This window comes from Nyctereutes procyonoides, unplaced genomic scaffold, assembly GCF_905146905.1.
Source record: "Nyctereutes procyonoides isolate TBG_1078 unplaced genomic scaffold, NYPRO_anot_genome, whole genome shotgun sequence".
Classification (NCBI taxonomy): Eukaryota; Metazoa; Chordata; class Mammalia; order Carnivora; family Canidae; genus Nyctereutes; species Nyctereutes procyonoides.
Genome location: NW_026575155.1, coordinates 17,586,382 through 17,612,960, shown reverse-complemented (window position 1 = coordinate 17,612,960; position 26,579 = coordinate 17,586,382). Strand labels below are relative to the sequence as shown.

At 43.9% G+C, this 26,579-nt stretch overlaps 1 protein-coding gene across 2 annotated transcripts in view; it reads right to left on the bottom strand.

The window, feature by feature from the left end:
* PCBP3 (poly(rC) binding protein 3) overlaps window positions 1-26,248 on the bottom strand; it is a 246,375-nt gene extending 220,127 nt beyond the window's left edge. For both annotated transcript variants that reach the window (XM_055313452.1, XM_055313455.1), the window contains exon 1: window positions 26,147-26,248. The gene's annotated coding sequence lies outside the window, so the exon portion shown is untranslated. The remainder of the gene's footprint in view (window positions 1-26,146) is intronic.
* Between the last annotated feature and the right edge of the window lie 331 nt (window positions 26,249-26,579).

Here is a 26,579-nt window from a genome sequence, read left to right as displayed (position 1 = left end):
CACACACCGCTTGCCGTATTGGGGACAAGAAGCCAGGTCTCTAACTTCATTTCTACCCCCAAGGAAAGGAGGGGCAGGATCCACTCACGACAATGACAGTGTTTGCCCCACAGGCACTTGTGCTCTGAGACAGGACATGTGAACCAGATGATCTGGAAGGAGCGGTAATCACTAACATTCTATGGTCAAGGGCGCCCCAAGGCCCTGTGAATCCGTGTCTTTAGAAAGATCCAACCACGTTTAACTTATTCTAGGTAATAAATCAGAAACTTGATCTTATGGTTTAAATTTTTTTTTTTCTAATGATGGCCTAGAAACTGAAAGGGATATGCAGTTAATCAGAATTCCCTACTCCCCACTTCCCTTCGAAGTAGCTTTAATGTTCTTTCCGCTAAGAGCCCTGGAAGCACCCCGGGCTCCCACCCAGGGAGAGGTGCTGAGACAGAGCAGGGATGAGCACCGGGCACCCCTCAGCCCCAGACACATGGGCCCCATGTCCCCACATGTCCACAGGGGCGACTGCTCGCACACACAGCTCACCCAGCCACAGTGACCTCCCTGGTGCCCAGAGATAGGCCTCTCTGCCTCTGTTTCTCCACTGGCACCCGGTAACTGTGGGTGAGCCAACAAAGCTCTGCTTCCCGACAGCAGGCCACAAAGGTACATTTCTGTCCAGAGGATCTGACCTGCCCTCCTTATACCACCCTTTTCCACTGGCACAGGGGTCCTTCGGCCCAGCTGCCCTGTCCCCTCTGTCTTTTATCTTCTTAGCCAGATCTCAGCTAAGATCTGGTCTTACCAACGTTCTCTCCCTCATAAATTCCTAGAAACATGAACAAGCAAAAAAGCAAACAAATATATTCTGGGTAATCTGAAAAAGTGTCTACACTACCTCTGACCTCCCTCTTCACCTAGCACAGAGGTCCAGATCACCTAATAAGATCAGTGCTTAACAAATGCTGCTGACTCACAGAACATTCCAGGTTAAATCTCTCATTACAGAGCAGATCTGCGTATAGGGCTTTTGCCTTGAAAATCCAATTCTGACATCGACTTCTAAAATTATTTACAACAAAAAATAATAATAATAAAATCATTTACGACATTAAAGTTGAAATGAATCCTTCAGACAATTTCCTTCCAAAGTCAGTCTTTCTGTTGAGTCTACTTTCCTATTAACTTTCACCTAAAAACAAACAACTCACAAAAAGCCAAAAAATAAATAAATAAATAAATAACAAAAATAACTCCGTCTTCTACCTTATTCAGTGTTTGGGGACAGCTAAATATCAACATTCTGAGTTCTCACCAAACCTCCTGCATCTCTACTCAAGCACCACAATATCCTGTGCCACTAACTAGCCATTCTCAAACTTTTTGGCTTCAGGATCCCTTCACTTTCCTCATATCATTTTTTAATAGGTTCTATCTGTTGCTATTTATAGTACATGAAATCAACACAGAGATCTCAGAATTATTTATTCAGTAATTCATTTACAATGAATAACAAACCCATTACATAATGACAAAAATAACATTTTTTAATAAAAATACCTATATTTTCCAAAACGAAAATGAATCCGTGAGAAGAATTTCTGGATCCCTTTAATGTCAGCACTAACAGAAGACAGCTGGGTTTTCCTCTCTGGTTCCGCATTCAGTCTGCTGTGGTGCACTGCTCTGGTTGGAGTATGTGAAGGCAACGTCTCCGCGCGCCGACGCGTGGCTGGAAACGGGAGGAGCACGTCGTAGGTTGATCAGGTCACGCGGACGGGGCTCTTGGACAGAACGTTAAAGCCTGACAGTGGTCACTCCTTAAAGATTAGTTGCAGCGCGGAGTCTGAAACCCCGTCAGTAAACTTTTAGGGTCGTATTACACTGTGGACAGATGTGGACAGATGTGCCTGACCGGGTAGACTCGCGTTAACGCCGCGTTTCAGTCGTTTGGAGGACGCGGCCCCGAGCGGGGAGATGTCCCCACGTCGGCACGTTTCACTGCATAGGAAGGAGCCGTTGGCCGATGTCAACCACTGAGCTCGTTCGCGCAGGAGCCTCCGGAGCACCAGGGTCAGGGTCAGGGTCACCACGGCAGGCCCAAGCTTTCCAAAATTCTAATTTTTGACTGAAAACTCACACGGTATCAGTGGCAACAGATGCAAGCAGTTACCTCCTCTGGAGCGACAGGCGCGTGGCCCGTGTCACACGGCGTCTGCTGGTCGCCAGGCCTCGGCCACCGCGGTGGGTCTCTCAGCTTCCCCTGAAGGTAAGAGCCGCGCGGGGCGAGGGGCGAGGGGCGAGGGGCTGGGCCGCCCCGACCCGACCTCCGGGGCCTCTGCGGCAGCTGCCGGGAGCCCGGGCACACGCGTGCCGCACGCGCACTTCCCACTGCCTCTCAGAATTCAAAAGAGAAAGAAAAAAACCTCGAGATTTAATAAAATGATTCTCAGCGCTTCATCAAGGACATATCGGATGACGGCTCTTTAGCCGTGACCGGCCGCGAGAAGGACACGGCGGCCGCAGCAGAGCTGGCGGCCCCGCCCGACGTGCCCGGCGCCCGCGGTGGCCCCCGGTGCCAGGTGTCAGCTGCTCACGTGGCAACACGCTGAGGGACGAGACGATGGCTCGGGCCCTGGCGAAACAGCTGCGACCTCGCGAGCTCCCCAGAGGGGCCGGGCGGCCGGGGCGGGCGGTTCCGAGGCGCACAGAGCCTGCCCCGGGCGCTGCCTCCGGGCCTGGGGCGACAGGGGCCCCGCAGCCAGGCGGGCTCCGCTGCCAGCCCAAGGCCCCGGGGACGCTGGCACGACGGCAGGCCAGCAGCCCGCCCCGGCCCGGCCGCCCTCGCGGCGAGGAGGAGCCGCGCCCCCGGGCCCGGGCGCCCGGAGGAGGACACTTGGGCGACAGGTGCCGCGCGGCACGTGCCCAGGAGCAGGGGCCCTGGGATCCACCTGCCGGGAAGCCGAGGCTGCCAGCTGCGGGCGGAGCCAGGCGCGGGAGCCCCGGGCCGCGGGAGACGGGCCACGAGCATCACACGCGCCCGGGCGCACGCGGCGGTGACTGCCCCCCCCCCCCCCCCCCCCCCCGCCTCCCTCAACGCGCATCCACGCGGCCCACGTGGGTAACACGTGCTTCTGAAAAGACCATTAAACCAAGACTTCCAGATTCCTAAGGAGACCTAAGAGGTGTGGCTGTCTCAAGATTAACAATTTTTTAATGAGCAAAACAATCTACTTCATTGTTATCTGTGTAATTAATGAGATAATAAAGTCTAGAAAATGCAGCAACAATTTAATCCAAAGGAGTTATGAACGGCATCGGGAAGAAACACCGTTCTATTAGAAAATCTATTTTTTTAAAGTCTCTTATGTTCGAATTCCATGAAAACTCAAACAACCAGTCTGAGAACACTAAGTACAATTGACCCTTTCTTGAATAACATGGGTTTGAATTGCGCAGGTTCACTTATACACGATTTTTTTCCCATAAATACGGTACAACACTATGAATGTATTTTCCTTATGATTTTCTTTTTTTTTTTAAGATTTTATTTATTTATTCATGAGAGACACACACACAGAGGGAGAGAGAGAGGCAGAGACACAGGCAGAGGGAGACGCAGGCTCCATGCAGGGAGCCCGACGTGGGACTCGATCCCGGGCCTCCAGGATCCCGCCCTGGGACAAAGGCAGGCGCCAAACCACTGAGCCACCCAGGGAACCCCATGATTTTCTCAATAACGTTTTCTTCTCTCCACATTACTGTAAGAGTTCAGTATACAATACATATAACACACATAATGTGTGTCAATCGACCGCTATGTTATTGGTCAGGCTTTCAGTCAGCAGTGAGCTATTAGTTAAGTTTTGGGGAGGCAAAAGTTATACACAGATTTTTAACCACTGGGGAGGGCATTCAGCACCCCTAACCCCCAAGCTGCTCAGGGTCAACTGTATTATAGATGATTAACTATGTCGTACTATGGATAACTGTACACTGCGCTCTCTACGAAATGCTGCCCCTTTGGACTTTTCCTTAATCACTTAAGGATAATTATGAAGAGCCCCGAATTCTCTGGAAAAACACCCAACTCAGTAAAAATCACACAGCAACATGCTCACTGACCCTCTCCTCCCTGCAATGCTTTAAGTTTTCAAGGTTGCCTTGGGCACGTTATATTAGGAGCACTTGGCCTCAAAGGATGAACTTAGTGTGCTACATAAATTATTAATCCCACCAAAGTACTTCAGGATGAAATAATAATGCCTTGTCCACCCAGAGAGTTTTACTATTAAATGTGTTTGCGTGTCAATCATCTCATTTCACTTCCACAATGGCCCCAAGAGAAATACAGGCCAGGTCCTCACATCTCTCTTCTTTCAAAGCAAAAACAACACTCAGAGCAGGGAAGGGCTCCAGGCCCTGACTGCACAGGGCATAGAGGGGTGCCCTTGTGAGTCTCCCATATCATTGTAACCTGGATTCAAAATTATTTCTTCGTTGATTTTATTTACCTTATTTATATCCCACTTTATTCCCAAAATATCGAAGTCTTGTTTTTCCTTTTTGTAAGAAATCAGAAAAGTCTTGATTTTCTAATGTGAATACAGTTAAATGCAAGATAGAGGGACTATCACACTATGCCCTTGTGATGACGTCAGCCTGGGAAGCTGCCAAAAGTATACGGCTTCATTTCAAGTGGCCAAGAAACAGAGAAATAGAAAAGGGGTCAAATAATTCCTGAAGGAAGGGTTTAGATCAGAAATCTTCCTCTTTTAAATTCTCTATCATTAAACACATATTTCAACAGAAATGAATTAAGACCGAAACGGGTTCTCTAAAGAGGGGTGATGCCATAATAAAAGCCATTGTTGGGCAGCCGGTAATGAGGAAGCCCTATTTCATGCATTGCAAAGGGTTTCCTATGATCATCTGAAAGTAGATCATACTTCAGAGAGAAGAAAAAAGAGGGTGCCAGCAGCTGGAGTGACTGTTACCCACTTTATGGATAACGTAATGTCATAACGTCACATCAGAGAAAGAGATGACCTTAGGCAAAAACTGGCCAACTTGAGAGAGACTGGAAAGCATCCAGAAGACAGTCCCAAAACATGGGGTCACCTAGTGGGAAAAGCCACCCTTTCTGACCCCAAGTGTACGATATAAGGTGGAAAGTGTTCTGAAAAGCAAAGGCCCACAAAGACTCCTCAATTATGAGAGGGCTCCGCTGTACACACAGATCAGATTACAGGGCTTCTCTCCCCCCCCATAGCCATGCCTTCAAGATAATCCCAAATAGAAAGGGAGACACAGGTACGAGAAAGCAAACATATGAAGTAGGCTGGAGGATCAAGACTAGGAAAGAACTCCTGATGTAGTTATTAGCACACGGAACTCCCAGAAGCACAAATTAGAATTTGGGGGGGGGGGGTTGTATTCCCAAAGAAAAATGAGCCTAAAATACAGTCATTGACTGTCAAATCCCAGGTCTCCAAACTTCCACAAGCAGAAAGCAAGCTATGATATCTGTGCAACCCCCAACTCTCAAGTTAGATATGTCAAGGCCCCAGGCAGATGTGAACATGGAGGACAAAGGACAAGGACAAGCCTCCCAGGGGCAGGGCAAGGAGTCTCGGAAGACAACAGCCAGAAGTTCCTCCTGCCACACTCTCAGAGCAGAAGTGAGTGAATCAGACACGGGCCGCAGTGGGACCAGGATGGATCATCATCACAGCAGAACACAGACAAAGTATGAACCTTGTCTAAGCCACAAACACCAAGCATGGTCCTCTCCTGGCTAATGTGAGTGACATCTGCTTCTTTACCAAACATAGCATTAGCCTCATCCTAGCCCAACCTCCCTATAGATAAGATTCACTGAGATACTCATAAAATGGTCCCACTTACTGACAATACCCCCTTTCTTGGGCCTTCCCTCAAACCACTCAACCAAATCCCAAATTCTATAACAGGTTCTTTGTAGCACTTTCCTACCTCAATGCCCCATGATTCCCCATGGTTTGTAGCCCGAACCTGCTCTATCATAGGTGCCAGGTGAGTTCCTGGTGGCCTTTGATCAGCAGGCACTGGCATACACTTTCTTTTTTTTTTTTTTAAGATTTTATTTATTTATTTGAGATAGAGAGTGAGAGAGATAGCAGAAGCTGCAGGAAGGAACAGAGGGAGAGGGAGATGCAGACTCCCCACTGAGCAGGGAGCCCAAGACACAGCTCAATCCCAGGACCCTGAAATCGCAACGTGAACTGAAGGCAGATGTTCAACTGACTGAACCACCCAGGTGCCACATGACAGACACTTTCATAATACCTACCCACAGGGTGTCACTCTTGCTCTGGACTAAGGACTGATGTCTATCTTCCACTCCCTCCCTTTCAAAATGGAAGGTTGTTTTAATTGCACTTGTCCCAGCTCAGCTCTACTACTGTACAGTGTAAGTAGAAGATAAGCTGTATGTTAGTTCAGTCGCCAAACCTCATGAGTCACATCTGGACTTGACTGCCTCCCTGGGAGAGTGTGTTATGATTACAAATGTAGGATGTGCATGGGTATTTCGTGGCCACAGGGAAAACTGAGATGAAAATGAGTATCCACCAGACTTGCAGCTGCCCACTAGGGACTATACTTGCCAACCTCGCACTTGCATTTAGGTGGGGACATGTGACCAGATCTCACCAGTGGAATGTATGAAGCTATGATACATGTCATGTCCAGGCCAACACGGGTAAGAAGTATGTGTGCCTCCTCCACGCTGTGGAGCAGCTGGACAAAAGGAAGTTCAGTCCCTAGAGGATGCTACCAACCTAACAGATGGCAGGACCAGAGCCATATGAAGCCAGAACCAAATCATCATGCAGAGGAAACTGGATCACTGATGAAGAATATCCACAGTACAGTTAATTTAAAGAGAAGTAAATTTTCTGGGCAAAGTTCCAACATTTGGGAGATGCTGAAATTACCCTAAATAATCCAGAAATTGGGGGCTACAGGCACAGAGCAAAAGCATAACTGGACTCTTTGTTTTGTTTTTGTTTTTGTTTTTGTTTTTTATTTATTTATGATAGTCACACACAGAGAGAGAGAGAGGCAGAGACATAGGCAGAGGGAGAAGCAGGCCCCATGCACCGGGAGCCGACGTGGGATTCGATCCCGGGTCTCCAGGATCGCGCCCTGGGCCAAAGGCAGGCGCCAAACCGCTGCGCCACCCAGGGATCCCGACAACTGGACTCTTTGAAACCAGCCCTCAACTTGTGTTGGAACCACAAAGGTCTAAACCCTAATGGTGAGAAATCCTGAAAACCAAACCAGACCTCCCAAGAACCACAGCCTGGTGTGCTCATCTGGTTGGCCTTAGGCCTATACCAGAATTAAGATTGTTCCTTTAAGACTAAAGAACTCTAGAGGTAACAAGTTAAAAGCTCTTCAAAAATGATAGGACTCAAACTATTCCTCAAAATAATTCTGCAAATACAATGTCTAGCACACGCAAAGAAATAAGACACCACAAGTAAGAAACAGAAGAAATCACAGAAGAAAAAAAAAAAAACTCCCCAAAATAAACAGATCCAAAAGACTTGAGAAGTTAGAATTACCTAATATAGACTATCAAAAGAACTACACCTGCAATAACACAAAAACAACAACCCCTTTAAAAATGGGCAAAAGATCTGAATAGACATTTCTCTAAAGAAGATATACCAATGGACGATAAGTACATACAGAGATGGTCGACATTACTAATCATAAGAGAAATGCTAAAAAAAAATTAGAGAAATGCTAATCCAAACGGTAATGAAATATCACTTCATTCCATTAGGATGGTTAGTTTGAAACAATTAGAAATTAGCAAGTGCTAATGAGTATGTACTATTGGTGGGAAAGTAAAATGGTGCTGCTACTGTAGCCAACATCATGGTGGTTCCTCAAAAAATTGAACACAGAATTACCATTTCATGCAGAAATGCCACTCCTAGGTATATCCCAAAAGATTTAAAAACAGGGTCTTGAAGAGATATTTGTATACTCATATTTATAGAAGCATTATTTAAAATGGCTAAAACATGGAAGCAACCCAAATGTCCACTGACAGATGAATGAATAAGAAAACTGTGGTATACACACATAAACGAAATATTTTTCAGCCTTAAAGAAGGAAGAAACTCTAACACATGCTATGACATATATGAACCTTGATGACATTATGCTAAGTGAAATAAGCCAGTCACAAAAAAAGACAAATTTTTTTTTTTTTTTTTTTTTTTATTTACGATAGTCATACAGAGAGAGAGAGAGGCAGAGACACAGGCGGAGGGAGAAGCAGGCTCCATGCACTGGGAGTCTGACGTGGGATTCGATCCTGGGTCTCCAGGATCGCGCCCTGGGCCAAAGGCAGGCGCCAAACCACTGCGCCACCCAGGGATCCCAAAAGACAAATATTATATGTTTTCATTTATATGAGATACTCAGTCAAAACCACAGGGAAAGAAAATAGAATGGTGGGTGCCAAGGGCTGGGGGAAGAAGAGAATGGGGAGTTAGGGTTTAATGGATACAGAATTTCAGTTTTACAAGAAGAAAAGAGCTACAGAGATAAATGGTGGTGATGGCTGTACAACATTATGAATATATGTAATACCACTACCGCTAAACTATACACTTAAAAATGGTTAAAATGGTAAATTTTGTTACGTGTATTTTACCACAATTTTAAAAATGGGGAAAAAAACAAATAAGCAAAAATACTACACTTACTATGGCCAAAAATATAAATGAGAAATAAGCAGCTATAGTTTAAACTAACATAGTTTAAATTTGTTTTAAAAGAAATCTAGAACTAAAAAAAGTTAAAGAAAAAAATCCTGACTGGGTTTTTAAGCAGATTAGGTGCTACTGAAGACAGAACTGATGAACTGGAAATTAGGTCAGAAGAAAGTACTCAACTAAAGCATGGAGAGATCAAAATCTGTGAAACACAAGAGACAAGGCATGAGAATTTATCATGAGAAATCTAACTAATTAGACTCCATTTAAAAAAAAAGATTCTATTTATTCATTAGAAACAGAGAGAAAGAGAGAGAAAGGAGAGAGAGAGAGGCAGAGACACAGGCAGAGGGAGAAGCAGGCTCCATGCACGGAGCCCGACGTGGGAGCCCGACATGGGACTCGATCCCGGGGCTCCAGCAGCACACCCCAGGCCGAAGGTGGCGCTAAACCACGGAGCCACCTGGGCTGCCCAGCAGGAAAGAAGAGAAAAGATGAGGCAGAAACAACTATCTGAAGATAATGATGGTGAATTTTCTAGACTTATGAAAGATCTCATACCACAGATACAAGAAGCCAACATACTATATAGGTAGAGATATGTGGGAACTCAGTGAAACTACAGAAACCTAAGGGCAGTAAGAAAATCCTATAAAAGCAATAGGAAATGCATAAATTACCTGCAGAGGCACAGCAGTTACAATGACTACTGACATCTGAACAGAAAAAACAAAAGCCAGACACCGTGGAAAGGTAACTCCAACATACTGAAAGAAAATAATGGCAACATGAAATTCAATATACAGGCGAAGAGTCTTTTAAGAATAAAGGTGAGAGAGTGATGTCAGTGAAAATAGCAAAGTAAGGACCTCCAAAAATCCCCTCTTCGAGAAGAAATGTGTGGGAAATATCAGAAAGGGAGACAGAACATAAAGACTCCTGACTCTGGGAAAAGAACTAGGGGTGATGGAAGGGGAGGAGGGCGGGGGGTGGGGGTGAATGGGTGACGGGCACTGAGGGGGGCACTTGACGGGATGAGCACTGGGTGTTACTCTGTATGTTGGTAAATTGAACACCAATAAAAAATAAATTTATTATTTAAAAAAAAAACAAAAACAAAAATCCCCTCTTCCATAAAAGCAGTAATAATATAGTAAAAATTATCAGACTCAACTTTGTCAGAAATGTAAGAATTTAATCAAAGGCTTACAGCAGACTGGGGAGGATCTGTAAGAGGAAAATGTTTGACTCTCCGTAAGAACAGCACATTTGTAGTGTTTTACTTTCCCTATTCTCACTGCCCCCCCCATGTCCCCTCAGTTCTACAGCTGTCTTAAAAACTAATAGTTTGTAATAATAGTGGAAAAACAGCAGGCTGGCAGTCACAGAAAGGGACAGAACAGGATTACAACTCCCTCAAAGCCTTATTCCCAGAGAACTGTTATTATTTGACATGGCTAATAAGTTCCACTTGCAAGGATGTCTTTATTTGACCTGAATCAGAGTAAGATCAGTGTGAAAGGCATCTTCTCGAAGGTGTTTGTTAAAACAATTAGAGTCAATCGTTTCCTTCTGTAACTACCTGAGACAGGAGACAACAGGTGGGACAAGTAACACATTAACCCAAACCTTAATGGGAAAAGCTGGGAAATAAGACATCTGGAGGGGACTAGAAGAACTCTCAACATATTCTGTAAATGTAGATGTAAAACATGTATGTGTAGAGCTGTGCACATACTCAAGGTTGTGTGAACGCTCAGGAAAAGACCCAAGACAGCTGTCAGCACTCACACTGGGCTGACTTTGAGGCTCTGTACAAGCAGGAAGTAAGGACTCAGGCAGGGCTGTAAACGCCTGATCAAATGTTGAAGCATACCCCAACATACACCCACAGCTCCTCGGGAAAATCTCACAGATTTTCTGATTCCTGGCATTTAAGGAAATCTCTGCCCAATCATGAGCTGATCACAAATGAGTGAATACAGAATTCGCAGTCTTCGTTCAAGAGAGTCACTAAACAAAACAGCAGAACCTACTACAGCAAGCAGAAGCACCAAAAAATCTCAGAGGAGAAAGGAGAGTCAAATTTCCAGAGCTGCTACATGTATGATTTAAAATATTTTGTTTCTGGGGATCCCTGGGTGGTTCAGCGGTTTGGCGCCTGCCTTTGGCCTAGGGCGCAATCCTGGAGTCCCAGGATCGAGTCCCGGGTCGGGCTCCCGGCATGGAGCCTGCTTCTCCCTCTGCCTGTGTCTCTGCCTCTCTCTCACTCTCTGTGTCTATCATAAATAAATAAATCTTTTTAAAAAATAATAAAAAATTAAAAAAATAAAATATTTTGTTTCTGATAAGTCATTGTGAGACATACAAGACACAGAGACAGAGAGAGACAGAGAGAAAGGGAGAGGCAATACGGCCCATACACAGGAAAAAAGAGATCAACAGAAACTGCCCCTGAGGAAACCCTAATGTTGGACTTACACGAGAAAGACTACGTATAACCTATTTTAAATATCTTCAAAGAACTAAAGGAAACCACATCTAAAAGATTAAAGGCAAGTATGACAAAGGTGCCTCATCAAGTAGAGACTACTGATAAAGAGAATATAAAAAGGAGCTAAATAAAAATTCTGGAGCTAAAAAAGTACAGTAACCGAAATGACAAATTCACCGGAAATATTCAGCAGCATATCTGAGCAGTCAAGAACAAACTGCAGAACTTGAAGATAGGTCAACTGAAATTTTCTAGTCTAAGGAACAGAAAGTAAAAAGTAGGAAGAAAAATGAACAGAGCAGGTATTGAGCCCAATCTCTCTCCCCTATTATACAACCCACTATATAAACTGAACAAAATCTTCCTTACGAGAAAAAGAACAGAGCCTCAGAGACCTGTGGGACACCATCGAGCTACCAACATGTGTATAATGAAAGTTTCAGACGGAGAAAAGAGAGAAAAGAAGGTATATTTGAAGAGATAATAGCTAAAAACTTCCCAGATTTGGGGGAGGAAAAACCCAACATTATATATCAAAGAAACTCAATGAACTCCAAGGATAAACTCCAAGGCATACGTAGACGCATCATAATCAAGCCGTTGGAACACACAGACAAAGAGGAAATCCTGCAAGCAGTGAGAAGCAATTTATCATTTGAAAGAGATCCTCAGTAAAAGCAATGGCTGATTTCTCATCCCAAGAAACCGTGGCTACTAGACGGTCGTGGGATGACATATTCAAAATTATAAAAGACAAAGACTGCCAAACAAGAATGCTACAGGTAGCAGAATTACCCTTCAAAAGTATAGGAGAAGTTAAGACATCTTTAGATAACAAAAACTGACAAAATAAGTTTCTAGAAAACCTGCCCTACAAGGAATACTACGTGGACTCCAGGCTAACATGACAGGATGCTAGACAGTACCTCGAATCCAGGTGAAGAAATAAGAGCACCAGTAAGAGTGTTCACAGAAGTAAACAGTAAATGTAATGTTTGTTAAGTCTTTCTCCTGACACAAAACAAATAAACATGGATTATAGAGAGATATTATGAACAATTATTTGCTATCAAATTAGATAACGGGGATCCCTGGGTGGCGCAGCGGTTTAGCGCCTGCCTTTGGCCCAGGGCGTGATCCTGGAGACCCGGGATCGAATCCCACGTCGGGCTCCCAGTGTATGGAGCCTGCTTCTCCCTCTGCCTGTGTCTCTGCCTCTCTCTCTCTCACTGTGTGCCTATCATAAGTAAATAAAAATAAATAAATAAAATAAAAATCTCATTAAAAAAAATTAGATAACGTAGGTGAAATGGACAAATTCCTAGAAAGACACAGACTATCTGTAAAACTGATTCAAAAAGAAAGAAAATCTGAATAGACCTAAACAAGCAAAGCCATTGAGTTAGTAACTGGAAACTTCCCATAAGGAAAAATGCAGGACCAGATGGCTTCACTAGTGAGTTCTACCAAACATTTAAGAAGAATTAACCCCAATCCCTCACAGACTCTTCCAAAAAAAATACTAAGAACACTTCTCAATTCATTATATAAAGGCCAATATTACCCTGATATCAAAACCAAAAATATCATGAGAAAAAAAAAAAAACATAGGCCAGTCAGTATGCCTTAGGAATACAAATGCCTTCTTTGGAAAAACATCTATTTATGTCTTCTGCCCACTTTTCAATTGGATTATTCAATTTTGGGGTGTTGAGTTTTAGAAGTTCTTCACATATTTTGGATACTAACCCTTTATCGGATATATCTTTTGCAATAGCTTCTCCCAATCGATAGGATGCTTTTTAGTTTTGCTGATTGTTTCCTTCGCTGTGCAGAAGCTTTTTATTTTGCTACAGTCCCAATAGTTTATTTTTGCTTTAGTTTCCCTTGCCTAAGTTGCTATAGCTGACGTAAGAGACATTACTGCTTGCACGTTTTTCCAGGATTTTTATGGTTTCAGGTCTCACATTTAGATCTTTAACCCATTTTGAATTTATTTTTGTGTTTAGTATAAGAAGGTGGTCCAGTTTCATCCTTTTGCCTGTTGCTGTCCAATTTTCCCAACACTACTTGTTGAAGAGACTTTTTCCCATTGGATATTCTTTCCTGCTTTGTCAAAGGCTAATTGACTATGTAATTGTGGGTTCGTTTCTGGGTTTTCTATTCTGTTCCACTGATCTACATACATATGTCTATTTTCATACTCAGTAGCATACTGTTCTGATGACTACAGCTTTGTAGTATAACTTGGAAGTCTGCAATTGTGATGCCTCCAGTTTTGCTTTTCTCTTTCAAAATTGCTTTGACTATTTAGGGTCTTCTGTGGTTCAGTAGAAATGTTAGGATTGTTTGTTCCAGCTCTGTGAAAAATGCTGCTGGTATTTTCAGAGGGATTGCATTAAATGTGTAAACTGCTTTGGGTAAAGAAGACCTGCAGATGGCCAACAGACATATGAAAAGATGCTCAACATCACTCATCATCAGGCAAATCAAAACCACAGTAAGATATCACCTTATGGGGGCACCTGGGTGGCTCAGTGGTTGAGCATCTGCCTTTGGCTGAGGTCATGATCCCAGGTCCTAGGATTGAGTCCCACATCGGGCTCCCTGCATGGAGCCTGCTTCTCCCCCTGCCTGTGTCTCTACCTCTCTCTGTGTGTCTCTCATGAATAAATAAATAAAACCTTTAAAAACAGAGAGAAAGAGATATCACCTCACACCTATCAGAATGGCTAAAATCAACAACACAAGAAACAACAGGTGTTGGCAAGGATGTGGAGAAAGGAGAATCCTATTACACTGTTGTTGAGAATGCAAATGTGCAGCCACTCTGGAAAACAGATGGAGGTTCCTTAAAAAGTTAAAAATAGAGCTACCCTACGATCCAGCAACTGCACTACTGGGTATTTATCTAAAGAATAAAGAAAAAAATAATTCATAGGGATACATGCACCCTAATGTTTACAGCAGCATTATCTACAATAAACAAATTATGGAAACAGCTCAAGTGGCCCTTGACTGATGATGCATAAAGAAGACGTGGTACATATACGATGGAATATTACTTAGCCACAAAAAGGAATGAAACCTTGCCATTTGCAATGACACAGATGGAGCTAAAGAACATAATACTAAGCTAAATAAGTCAGAGAAAAACAAATACCATATGATTTCACTCATATGGAATTTAAGAAACAAAACAAATGAGCAAAGGGATAAAAAGGGGGGGGGCAAACCAAGAAACAGACTCTTAACTGTAAAGAACAAACTGTTAGTGACCAGACAGAGCTGGGGGGTGATTCAAAAAGTTATTATTGGTGCCTGCCTTCAGCCCAGGGCGTGATCCTGGAGTCCCAGGATCGAGTCCCGCATCAGGCTCCCTGCATGGAGCCTGCTTCTCCCTCTGCCTGTGTCTCTGCTTCTCCACCGCCCCCTCCCCCCGTCTGTCTGTGTCTCTCATGAATAAATAAAATCTTTTAAAGAAAAAAAAGCTTATACATGACTGTTTATAGCACATTAGTCATAATAGCCAAAAAAGTGGAAACAACCCAAATGTCTACCTACTGATCAATGGGGAACTAAAATGTGATATATCCATACAATGTGATACCATTCAGCCATAAAAATGAATGAAGTACTGATACACAATAGAACATGGATGAACCCTGAAAATATTATACTAAGTAAAAGAAGCCAGACATGAAAGGCCACATATTTATGATTCCATTCATATGAAATGTCCCTAATAGGCAAATCCTTAGAGACAGAAAGTAGATTAATGGTTGCCAGGGACTGGGACAGGGAGGAATGAGGAGTTACTGTTAATAGGCATGAGATTCTTTTCTAAGGTGATGAAAACGTTCTGGAATTATGTAGTGATGATGGTTCCACAACCTTGTAAATATACCAAAACCCAATGAATCAGAAACTTTAAAAGGGTGAATTTTATGGCATGTAAATTATATTCCTGCCAAACAAACAAACAAAAATTTAAGTAGATTTAAAGAATTTTTAAAATAAAAGTGAAATCAAAATACTTTTAGAAAGAAAAAAAGACAGGGAGTGTCTACTGCCAGCTGATCCACAATAAGGAATTTCTAAAGGAGGCTCGCTGTTGAGGCAGAAGGGAAACGACCCCAGAATGAAGGTCAGAAATGTCAGAGAGCAGTGAAAAGCAAAAAATGGATAAAGCTGTGAATAAATATAAATGAACACTGATGATACATTAAATAACAACACTGTTAATATTTCATTGAGTTTAAAAAGAGCTTATAAAATTAAAATACATGATAATAGGCACATGGAGTTCAAGCACTCTATGATACTATGATCTCTGCATGGTCCAGAAGGCAGGTATAACTGCATTATCTGGATAAGTTAATAACACATTATCTAATTTACATGGTAACCATGAAAAGAAAGAAAAATAAAATGTAACCCTAACACAGTGAAGAGGGCAGAAAAAATAGAATTATTTTTAAAAATCGTAATACTGTTTTAATATAACAGGGAAAAATAAACAGAACATGTGGGACAAGAGAAATAATAAGAGTATTGACTTAAACTCAAGTAGATTACTAATTCAACATTCAACATAAATGAGTTGAATGTTCTAGTTAGACAAAAATTATCAGACTGGACGAAAAACAATGTAATTGATTATTATGCAAGATACCTATACCTAAAGTTTAAGAATACAGTAAGGCTGAAAGTAAAATGATAAAAAACAAAGATATCATGCAAATATGAGCCTAAAGCAATCCGTTATGGCTATTTTCACATTGGCATATGATACCATAAAGGTAAAGATTCATTACTACAGATAAAGAGAACCAATGTTAATAATTACAGTCTCAGTTCTTCAGGAAGACATAACAATTTTATATCTGCATGCCCCTAATAGCATGGTCTCAAACTATATAAATAAAAATTGATAGAACTTCAAAGAGAAATAAGACAAATCCATAATCATAATGAAATTGGGTAATTACCTTAGTAATGGATATAACCACCGGACAAAAAAATAGTAAAAATACAGAAGATGTGAGTAATATGTTATAAGCTAGCTGAGTAGAATGTATGGAACATTGAACCTAATTCTTTTCAAGCACACCGGAATGTGTGAGAAAACTTAAGAGTCCATATTCTGGGCCATAAGGCACATCAGCAAATTTTAAAGAATTAAAACCATAAAGAGCAAGATTTGGGGGCAAAGCAATTGTGCTGGAGAAGAATAAGAGAATGTACATATGTTTGGAAATTTTTAAATATTCTTCTAAATGACCTATGAATTTAAAAAATCATGATGGAAATTAGAAATGTCTGTAAGACTCACTGCCCTAGTTCGCTTGGGCTGCTGTACCAAAACACCACAGAGTGAGGGTCTTAAACAATGGACATTTATTTCTCACAGTTCTGGAGGCTGGGAAGTCTGAGATCAGAACGCCAGGATTGGAGAGTTCTGGTCAGGGGCTTCTTCCTGGCTTGGGGATAGCTGCCTTCCTGCTGTATCCTCACACGGCAAGGAGAGAGAGAAAGAGAGCAAGTTCTCTGGTCTCTTCTAATAAGGTACTAATCTCATCAAACTCATGACCTCATCTAAACCTAATTTTCTCCCCAAAGCTCCATCTCCAATATGATCATACAGGGGTTTAGGGCTTCAACATATGAATCTGAGAGGGGCACGATTCAGTGTATAGTATATACTAAACAATAAGAAAAATACCTCAAATCAAATTCTGTAAGATGCAGATGAAGCATTATTTATAAGGAGATGTATAACCGTACATACATATATTTAGTAGGGGGGGAAAGCTGCAAATTAATAAACCAAGTACTGGGCAGCCCGGGTGGCTCAGTGGTTTAGCGCCTGCCTTCGGCCCAGGGCCTGATCCTGGAGACCCGGGATCGAATCCCACGTTGGGCTCCCTGCATGGAGCCTGCTTCTCCCTCTGCCTGTGTCTCTGCCTCTCTCTCTCTCTCTCTCTCTCTCTCTCTCTCTGTCTCTCATGAATAAATAAATAAAAATCTTTAAAAAAAATTAAAAACTAAGGATTCATATCAAATTAGAGAGAAAACAGCTACAGAAAAGGAAATTTATAGGCCAATTTCACTCAAAGACATGGGTGCAAAAATCCCAAGCAAAACATTAGTCACCGAAATCTAATCAGTGTACTCTAAGAATAAGCTAGTATGAACAAGTTGTTTATACACTGGTCACCTACGGGTGACAGAATGAAGTATTTTTATTTTGCTTTTGATAGTAATCTTTATTTTAGAATTTTCTAAATAAACACCCATTTTCTGAATCAGGAAAAATATTTTTAATTGATAATTTTCTGCTGATCTCTCTCTCATACCTATGAAGTCAACTAGTTCATAAATAGCAAGAAGAAAAGAGCAAGAGGTAGCTCAAAAAAGCCATTTCATCTGACTAATCACAAGGCTACAAGACCTTAAGTGTCTCAGTGTCTCTATTTGGTTGAGAACAAAGAAAGGGTGGATCGAGTAGAAATGGATTTACAAAGATAGGGATGTGATAAGAGCAATTCGTAGGCTTTTTGCCCAGGCACTAAGGGAGCGATCTCATACACAAATGTGTCTATAAATAGAATCCATACTGCACTTTAATGAATAATTTAAAAGCACTTTGCAAACAGGTTAAGAAAACAGGAACCTAAATGCTCAAAAATCAATAGTTCTGTCCTATCCCAACCTGGTGAGTTACACAAACAGATGTTTGAGCTTTATATCATTTTTTAGAAACACTGGAAGCTGGGGTAGGGGTGGGGGGGGCGACTGGGTGGCTCAGTTAAATGCCCGACTCCTGCTTTTGGCTCAGGTAATGATCTTAGGGTTGTGAGATCGAGCCCCAGGTTAGGCTCCATGCTGAGCACTAAGTCTGCTTGAGATCTCTCCCTCTCCCTCTTTCCCTCCCCTGGCTTGCACTTCTCTCTCTCTAAAATAGAGTAAATAAATAAAATCTAAAAAAAAAAAAAAAGAAAAAAAAGAAAAAAGCAACATTGGAAGCTGGATGGTTAAGTATCAAAAGGTTTCAAAACATCTACAAATTCTTTTTTTTAAGATTTTATTTATTTATTCATAAGAGACAGAGAGAAAGGCAGAGACACAGGCAGAGGGAGAAGCAGGCTCCACGCAGGGAGCCCAACATGGGACTCGATCCGGGGTCCCCAGGACCACGTCCTGGGCTGAAGGCGACGCCAAACTGCTGAGCTACCCGGGTTGCCGAACATCTACAAATTCTGACCTAATAATTCTCCCTTTAGAAACTTATCCTTCATATGTAATCAGTGATACACACAAATGATTTTGGTATAGGTTATCGATTATTGATCAAAGTATTATTTATGATGATAAAAATTTCAAGCAGCATAAATGTCCAGCTATAAGCAAAGTGGTTCAATCACTTGGGATACCCACTAGAATAGAATACAGCCATTTAAGCCATTTAAAATCATAGTTTAAAAGAATATGATATGACACAGGAAATTCTAACTATGTGGTACTAAGAAAGAAAACTGTTCATAAAACATTATTGAATGAATCCCAACCTAGGATATGCACATTATACCATATGTAAAGGTAGAAAAACATATTGGTAGAAAAACACACACATTCTTGTGTCGTAAGATTATGAATGTTTGTTTTGTTCTTTATACTTCCTACTTGCTTCAATTTTTCTACACAAAACATTTGTATCACGTTAAAATAGGGGGAAAAAAGGATGCCTGAGTGGCTCAGCGGTTGATTGTCTGCCTCTGGCTCAGGATGTGATCCTTCCAGAGTTCTGGGATCGAGCCCCACATCAGTCTCTCTGCAGCAAGCCTGCTTCTCCCTCTGCCTATGTCTCTGCCTCTCTGTGTGTATCTCTCATGAATAAATAAAATCTTAAAAAAAAAAAGGAAAAAAGTTTTAAAAAATAATTTAAAAACTGACTACCTTAACTAGATTCAAATATCCTTCATCAAACCAAATCTACTTCTAGTAAAAGTAAGTGGGAGATCAGTAAAGAGCTGATACATTCGTTTTCTATAGCTGCATAACAAACCATCACACACTGAGCGACTTAAAATTTATATTTATTATCTCACTGTTTTTAGGAGTCAAGAGTCTGAGCAGGCTTAACTAGGTTCCCTGCCTAGGGTCTCATAAAGCTGCAATCATGGTGTTGGCCAGGCTACGTTCTCATTAGAAGACTTAACTGGGGAAGAATTCACTTCCCAGGTCACTTTGGTTATTTTATGGTAGAGGCTGTTTCCTTGCTGTAGGACTGAGGGCCCCTGCTCCTTACTGGTTGTCCCTGAAGGCCCCGCTCAGCTTCTAGAGGTTACCTGAAGTTAAGCCTATGTGGGCTTCCCCAACATAGCAGCCTACTCAAGCCGGCAAAGAAAGTCTCTAAATGACTTTCTAGCAAAATGAAATTTTATATGATGTAACATAATCAGGGAAGTGACATCCCATTACTTTTACCATATTGTGCTAGTCAGAATAAAGTCCTATCACAACAGGAAAGTATTATACAAAAGCATGAATCGTGAAGATCATGGTGGGACCATCTTCCTACAGTTTGTGCACCGTAGCTCGCCTCCCAGGCCAGAGCCCTGGCAAAGGAGGGAAACAAGTGCTTGGATCTGAACCCTCTTCTGATCAACTGACTACCCATGAACAAAACCGAACCCTGGTCTCTACACAGCTGGGGCAGAATAGCAATGTAAGAAATGAAGGGAGAGTTCACCACTGGTCCAAGTTAACACGGAGAATTTAAGCAGGGTCCTGGGAACTATGCCAGCCTTGAAGGATAGTTAAGACCTAGATCACTGCAAAGGAATCAGAAAGGGAGGCTTTTCCTCTACAATAAAGAGACGTTGAGAGGTAGGAATTCCCAAGGTGGGTTCTGAAGAGAGTACGTAGGATGGTGTGTTCACAACAGATATAAACCAACATGTTAGTTTTACATTCTAGTCGGTCCCCTGAGGACCAACACACCTGCAGACCTTGCACACTTGTAAACCTTCAAACAAGACCTAGAGAGGAACACGGTTTGAATTTTGGCTGTGTAGTACTGACATCAATTAACTCCCATAGTTTGGTAAGTGTTACTAATATTTTCCAGTATCCAGTTATCCTGAACTTCTGGGACATGGAAGACTCCACCCCCCTGCTCCATTTGAAGCTAAGTACGGCCAGAAGGACTGCCCCTGGCCAACGAAATGTGAGAAGAATGGATCCGTTACCCTTCTAAAGCGATAACCGCTGGTGCAAGTCTCCATGTTCTAAGAGGGTCCAGCCCCAGGATATTTAAGAATCAATTTTGCCAAACTTGAAAGGAACAAAAATCTCTCCCTTTCAGAAACTACTATGGGGAAGATGAAGTGTCTCCATGATACCAAATCTCAATAAGGGCAATACAAGAAAAGATTATTATTGCTCAATACTTTTCATGAAAATATATGCCAAAACCCTAAATGAAACAGTGAGATAATAAATATAAATTTTAAGTCGCCATATTGGATCCAATAATAATGTTTAAAATAATAGGTATGACAAAGTACAGTTTATCCCAAGAAATCGATGGCTTAAAATTAAAAGATTAAAATATTTCATCTCAGTCATAATTTAAAGAAGAAAAAACATAAAATCATCTAAGTAGGTAAAGAAAATCATTTTTCAACATTCAAAATCTATTAATGGTTTTTAAAAATCGTATATCAGGGACACCTGGGTGGCTCAGTGGTTGAGCATCCACCTTTATTTAGCTCAGGGTGTGATCCTGCCTGCTTCTCCCTTCTGCCTGTGTCTCTGCCTCTCTCTGTCTCTCATGAATAAATAAATAAAAATTTTTAAAAAGGGATCCCTGGGTGGCTCAGCGGTTTGGCGCCTACCTTCGGCCCATGGCATAATCCTGGAGACCTGGGATCAAGTCCCACATCGGGCTCCCTGCAGGGAGCCTGCTTCTCCCTCTGCCTGTGTCTCTGCCTCTCTTTCTCTCTCTCTCCATACCTTTCAGGAATAAATGAATAAAAATCTTTTTAAAAATTTTTTAAAAACCTGTATCAAACTATTAGCAGAGGAGACCATCCTTAACCTAATAAAAGGAATCTACCAAAAATAATAACAAACTTCATATTTAAGGCTCTAAAAGTATTGCCTTTCAAGTTTAAAACAATATTAGCACAGCCTTATCAAAATTCCTATGCAACTTTGGTTAGTCTCCAAATGATGGAAATAAGACAAAAAAAAATAAAAGACTTAAAGGTTAGGAAGGAAGAAATGAAATTATCATTATTTACATGAAAAAATCAGAAACGGATCCACACATTTGTAAAATGTTGTGTTTTGAAAGCAGCACTGCATATCATTGGGGTAAATATGGTATTCAATAAATAGTACTGATACAACTGGTTATGCATTTGGAAAAGTTCTAAAATTATATCTCTGCCTCACACCTCACATAAAAATAAGTTCAAAGTAGAATATTAAAAAAGCAAATATTCAATTTTTTAAAGACGAGGATATCCTATGACCTTGGGGTAACAGAATTTCTTAAATAAGACTCAATAACTACAAGCCATAAGAAAAAGATTGATAAATTTGTCTTAAAATTAAACATCTGTTCATCAAAACAGCATTTTTAAAAGGATTTAAAAAAAAAACAGGGCACAAACAGAATCCAAAATATACACACAGGATCTCTAAAAAGCTATAAAAAGGACAACCCACGTAACAAATGGACAAACAATATATGAATATAATTTATACAAAGAGGAAACCCGAGTGGCCACTAAATGGATAAAAAGTCCTCACCCTTACTAAAAATCAAGAAAATGCAAATTAAAACAATGAGATATTGCATACTTAGCTGAATAATAACAATTAAAACATCTGAAGATACAAGGGACTAGAGAGGCTGTGAAGAAACAAACCTTTGGAAACTACTTTGACAACAGCTCAGAGGCTAGAACTGGCCATCCTCCGAACCCCCCAATCCCACGGAGTGCCCAGCACAGAGGGAAGGTGGGCCAGCTGGAAGCGGCAGTTAGCAAGGGTAGAGACTGAACAAACTGCTAGGAGAAGACCTCAGGTGGGACTTAGGCCAGGTGGGAGTATCAGATGCCAGTCTTGCCGGGAGATGAAACTAAGAATCAGAACCATGCTCACCTGGGGCAACCTCCCAACAGCAGCTAAATCATTTTGTGTTCTCCTGCCTATCTGACCACATTATTTCCTCTTTAAACTATTCCAGCTAAGCTTCCGGAAATTATTTTCCAGTTCTGGAGGTCAGACGTAAGGTCTCACTGGGTAGGGCTGTGTGTTCCCTTCAAGGAAGGGCTCTGCGTGAGAACCCATTTTCTCACCTTTTCCTGCTTCTGGAGCCCTCCGACACTCCTTGGCTTATAACCCCTTCCATCTACTAAGCCAACAACGGCGGCGGGTACGCTTCCTGATTTCACATCACTCTGACACCAGCTCTTCCGCGTCCCTCTTCCATATTTAAGGACGCTTACTTTGGACTTAACTGGGTAATCCAGAATAATCTCCTTGTTTTAAAATCAGCTTTAAAATTAGCAACTGTCATTCCATCTACTACTTAAATTGTCTCTGCCATGTAACATACCATGTTCATAGGTTCCGGAGATTAGGATGTAGACAGCTCTGGGAGGCCACTACTCTGCCTGCCACACCACCTCCAGTCCACTCTCCCCCACACCTCTGAGTTCCAGTGCTTTCACAATACCCTCCGCACCTTCACCATCACACACGCTGTTCGCCAGCTACACCAGCCTTCTGGTGTTTCTGTAATCAATTTTATACCCATCCAATGCCCAAACAATGACCATTCACTCTTCAGGTCTCAGCCCGAGGCCACCTCCTCTCCTCTATGAAGCCGTCCTGATTCCCAGTCTAAATGAATTACCCCACCTCAACACACCAACCCAACTTTCCGTGAACCCTAACTGCAGCACTGAGTGACCCCCTGGAACCCTCAGTGTACATGTTCCTCCATCAGGCCAAAGTGGGGTCCTTCCATGATAAATACTGTATCTCCTTCCCCCGTGGGCTTTCAGAACACAGCACAGGGCCAGGCAAAGGTGGGCCCTCAGAGGGTGTTTCTGAAGCTTGAAGGAGCAGAAAGAAGCTGCCCTGGGTTTTCCTCAATAAAACAGGTTACTCTTTTGCAGAGTAACCCAAGTTAAGTGTGCAGCTGATGAGGCCAAAGAACTAGTTCAGACACTTGGAACAAAAACACCTTAACAATCCACTGCTTAGTTAGACGCACAATTTACTATTATATAGAAGAATCTCTGTACCTGCTATTTCTTATTGCCAGCCTATGGGGCAATTTTAAAGAAGCAGACAAAATTAACCTTAAGAGAATAAAGAATTTATCTAAAATGATTTACAGGAGGGCAGCCCCAGTGGTGCAGCGGTTTAGCGCCGCCTGCGGCCCGGGGTTTGATCCTGGGGACCCTGGATTGAGTCACCCGTCGTCGGGCTCCCTGCGTGGAGCCTGCTTCTCCCTCTGCCTGTGCCTCTGCCTCTCTCTCTCTGTGTCTCTATGAATAAATAAATAAAATCTTTAAAAAAATTAAAAAAATGATTTACAGGCGATGTCCTCAGAATTATGGAAGAGAGAGTAGATGCTGCTCTAACACAGCAGGAACTGGCAACTGCCCAACAGCCCCACCACGTCCACCGAGGGCTCCAGTCCCTCTCTGGGAAGGCTGGAAAGCATCACATGAGCGTGAGGGGTGATACAGCTGGCCCTGTTTAGGGAAAAAACAAATTGCCTCTACGTACAAACACATGCGCATATTACAATAATGGGTACATTTTCAAGAGGGTATTGTTGGGCAGCCCGGGGGGCTCAGCGGTTTAGCGCCGCCTTCAGCCCAGAGCGTGATCCTGAGGTCCCGGGATCCAGGCCCACGTCGGGCTCCCTGCATGGAGCCTGCTTCTCCCTCTGCCTGTGTCTCTGCCTCACTCTCTCTCTCTCTCTCTGTGTGTGTCTCATGAATAAATAAATAAAATCTTAAAAATAATAATAATAAAGTTAAAAAAATAAGAGGGTGTTGTTAAGGAAACCGGATCTCATTTAATTTCACTGATCTGTTACTTGATGTCTATCCTCCAGCAAGAAAATGCCCACACGCTCAGAAGGAGACTAAGTAGGAAAGGGACGTTGAGTCGGCACAATTACCCCTTTGGGGCGGGGGGGGGGGAGACAGACAACAACAACACGGCTTGAGTTTTTAAAGAGGTTCCATTCGGGCTCAAAAGAACTTCCCTGCTCAACTGTCCAACTTTTCTTTAATTGTGTAAATTCTGAAAGTGATTTTATTTTATTTCATTTCATTATTTCATTTTATTATTTCATTTCATTTCATTTCATTTCTGAAAGTGATTTTAAAACCTCCTCCGAGACACCCTCTCAGGCTGGAAAGGAAGCTGAAGACCCAGAACCAGAGGGCGTGTGTTCAGCACCATGGACAGTGGACGCTCTCCGGCCCGAGGAGTCCCCGGGGCCGCCCCCAAGTCTACAGTTCTCATCGTAATGCTCAAGGTGGGGCTGATTCCAACGCTTTAGCAGGTACCTGTCTTTGTTATGACCCAAAGGACCAGCTCAGCACAGGGATGTACTATCCCATCCACCGCGATCTGCTTCAGTGCTCACTTTTACCATAAAGCCCTGAGGTTTCTGTGAAAATAGGCATGAATGAAAACAGGAATGACTCTGCCGCGGACACAAGGTAACCAGTCCAGGAACCGGCTGGGCGGCCACGAATGAAACTGTTGAAACTGAAACACAACACCCAGCCCTGAATGGCTACATTGTTTCCAGCACCTTAGAACGCAGGATGCTCCCGGCCTCCCTCCAACAACCGGGAGAAAGACGACTTCCTTTTTTAGACGCCAGGCGAAACGAATGCATGGGCTGGAATTTTTTCAGAATTACCTAAAAAGTGTCACAACAAGGTCCTGTATTTCCTCCAACCCTGGGCGTTAACAAAGATCCCTGGAGGGTGGGGGGATACCTCGAGGTCCCGTCTCGCCGCTGACCGGCACTACGTAGGGCAACACCGGCCCCCGAGCCCTGGATTCTGAGCACCATGGAAGGACACCTTCCCTTCTTTGACCACCAAAGCTTTTTCAAAACCCTATAAATATTGAGCATCAGCTAAACTAGGGGAAAAAAAAAAAAAAACATGAAGCCTAAGTTCTAAAACGCTAGCAGGGAACTTGCGCGGTACAGCGAGGAGCGTGCACGTACGAGTGAGACCGGGTCTCACGACCCGCGCGCCCCACCGCACCGGGGGTCAGCAGATGCACCTGCCCCCGAGACCCCCCCCCAAGTCTGAAATCAGCACAGCTGCCCCCGGCGCCCCTGACCTGAAGGTCAGCAGGTCCCCCCGGCTCGTGTGCACCATCCCCCGAGGTGCAGACAGCCTCCTGGGCCAAAACGGGCGTCTCCGGGGCGCCCCGGGGACGATGCAAGTCGGGGCGCCCGGGGGCGCTGGGGGTCGCCGCCCACCGCTGAACGCGGGGTCCTGCGGGGGGGGGCGGGGGTCTCCGGGCTCTGAGTCCCGAGGCGCGAGGTCCCCGCTGCCCGGGGCAGGTCACCTGGGGCGCGGCCCCCCGCAGGTGCACCAGCGACACACTCCGGGGCGGGCGGAGCGCACGTGCACCGAGGGGTCGGCCAGCAGCGCAGCGCGGAGCCGGCAGGTGTCCGCCCACCTGCACGCCCCAGCCCACCCCCGGCCCCGCCCCCCGCCCCGGCCCCTGACCCCGCACGACCCCAGGACCCGGGCCAGAGCCCCCCGCCCCCGCCCCGCCCCGCCCCGCCCCGCCCGCGGCCACTCACCTGTCGGCGGAGGAGGGCGTGCCCGCCGCTGACCCGGCCGGAGCCCGGGGTGCGGCCGCGGGGGGAAGGCGGGTGACGACGGGGCGACCGAGGCGGCGACGGAGCCCGAGGCCACCGAGTCCGAGACGCCGGAGGCGGCGGCAGCTGCTCCTCGCGCTCCAGCCGAGGCGCTGCGCGCGGCGCGGGCCCGCCCCCTCTGCGCCGCCGACCAATCCCGCGCCTCCCGCCGCCGCGGCCCCGCCCCCCGCCCCCCGCCCCAGAGCTGCGCCTCGCGAAAGCGGGCGCGGCGGGCCAATCCAACGCAGGAACGGCGACGGCGGAGGCCAATCGGAGCCCCGGACGCTCTCAGGAAGGAGACCAATTAGCGTCACGGGGCGGGGGCGGGGCGGTGAGGTGGGACCAATGACGATGGGGCGTGGCGGAAAGCAGGGCG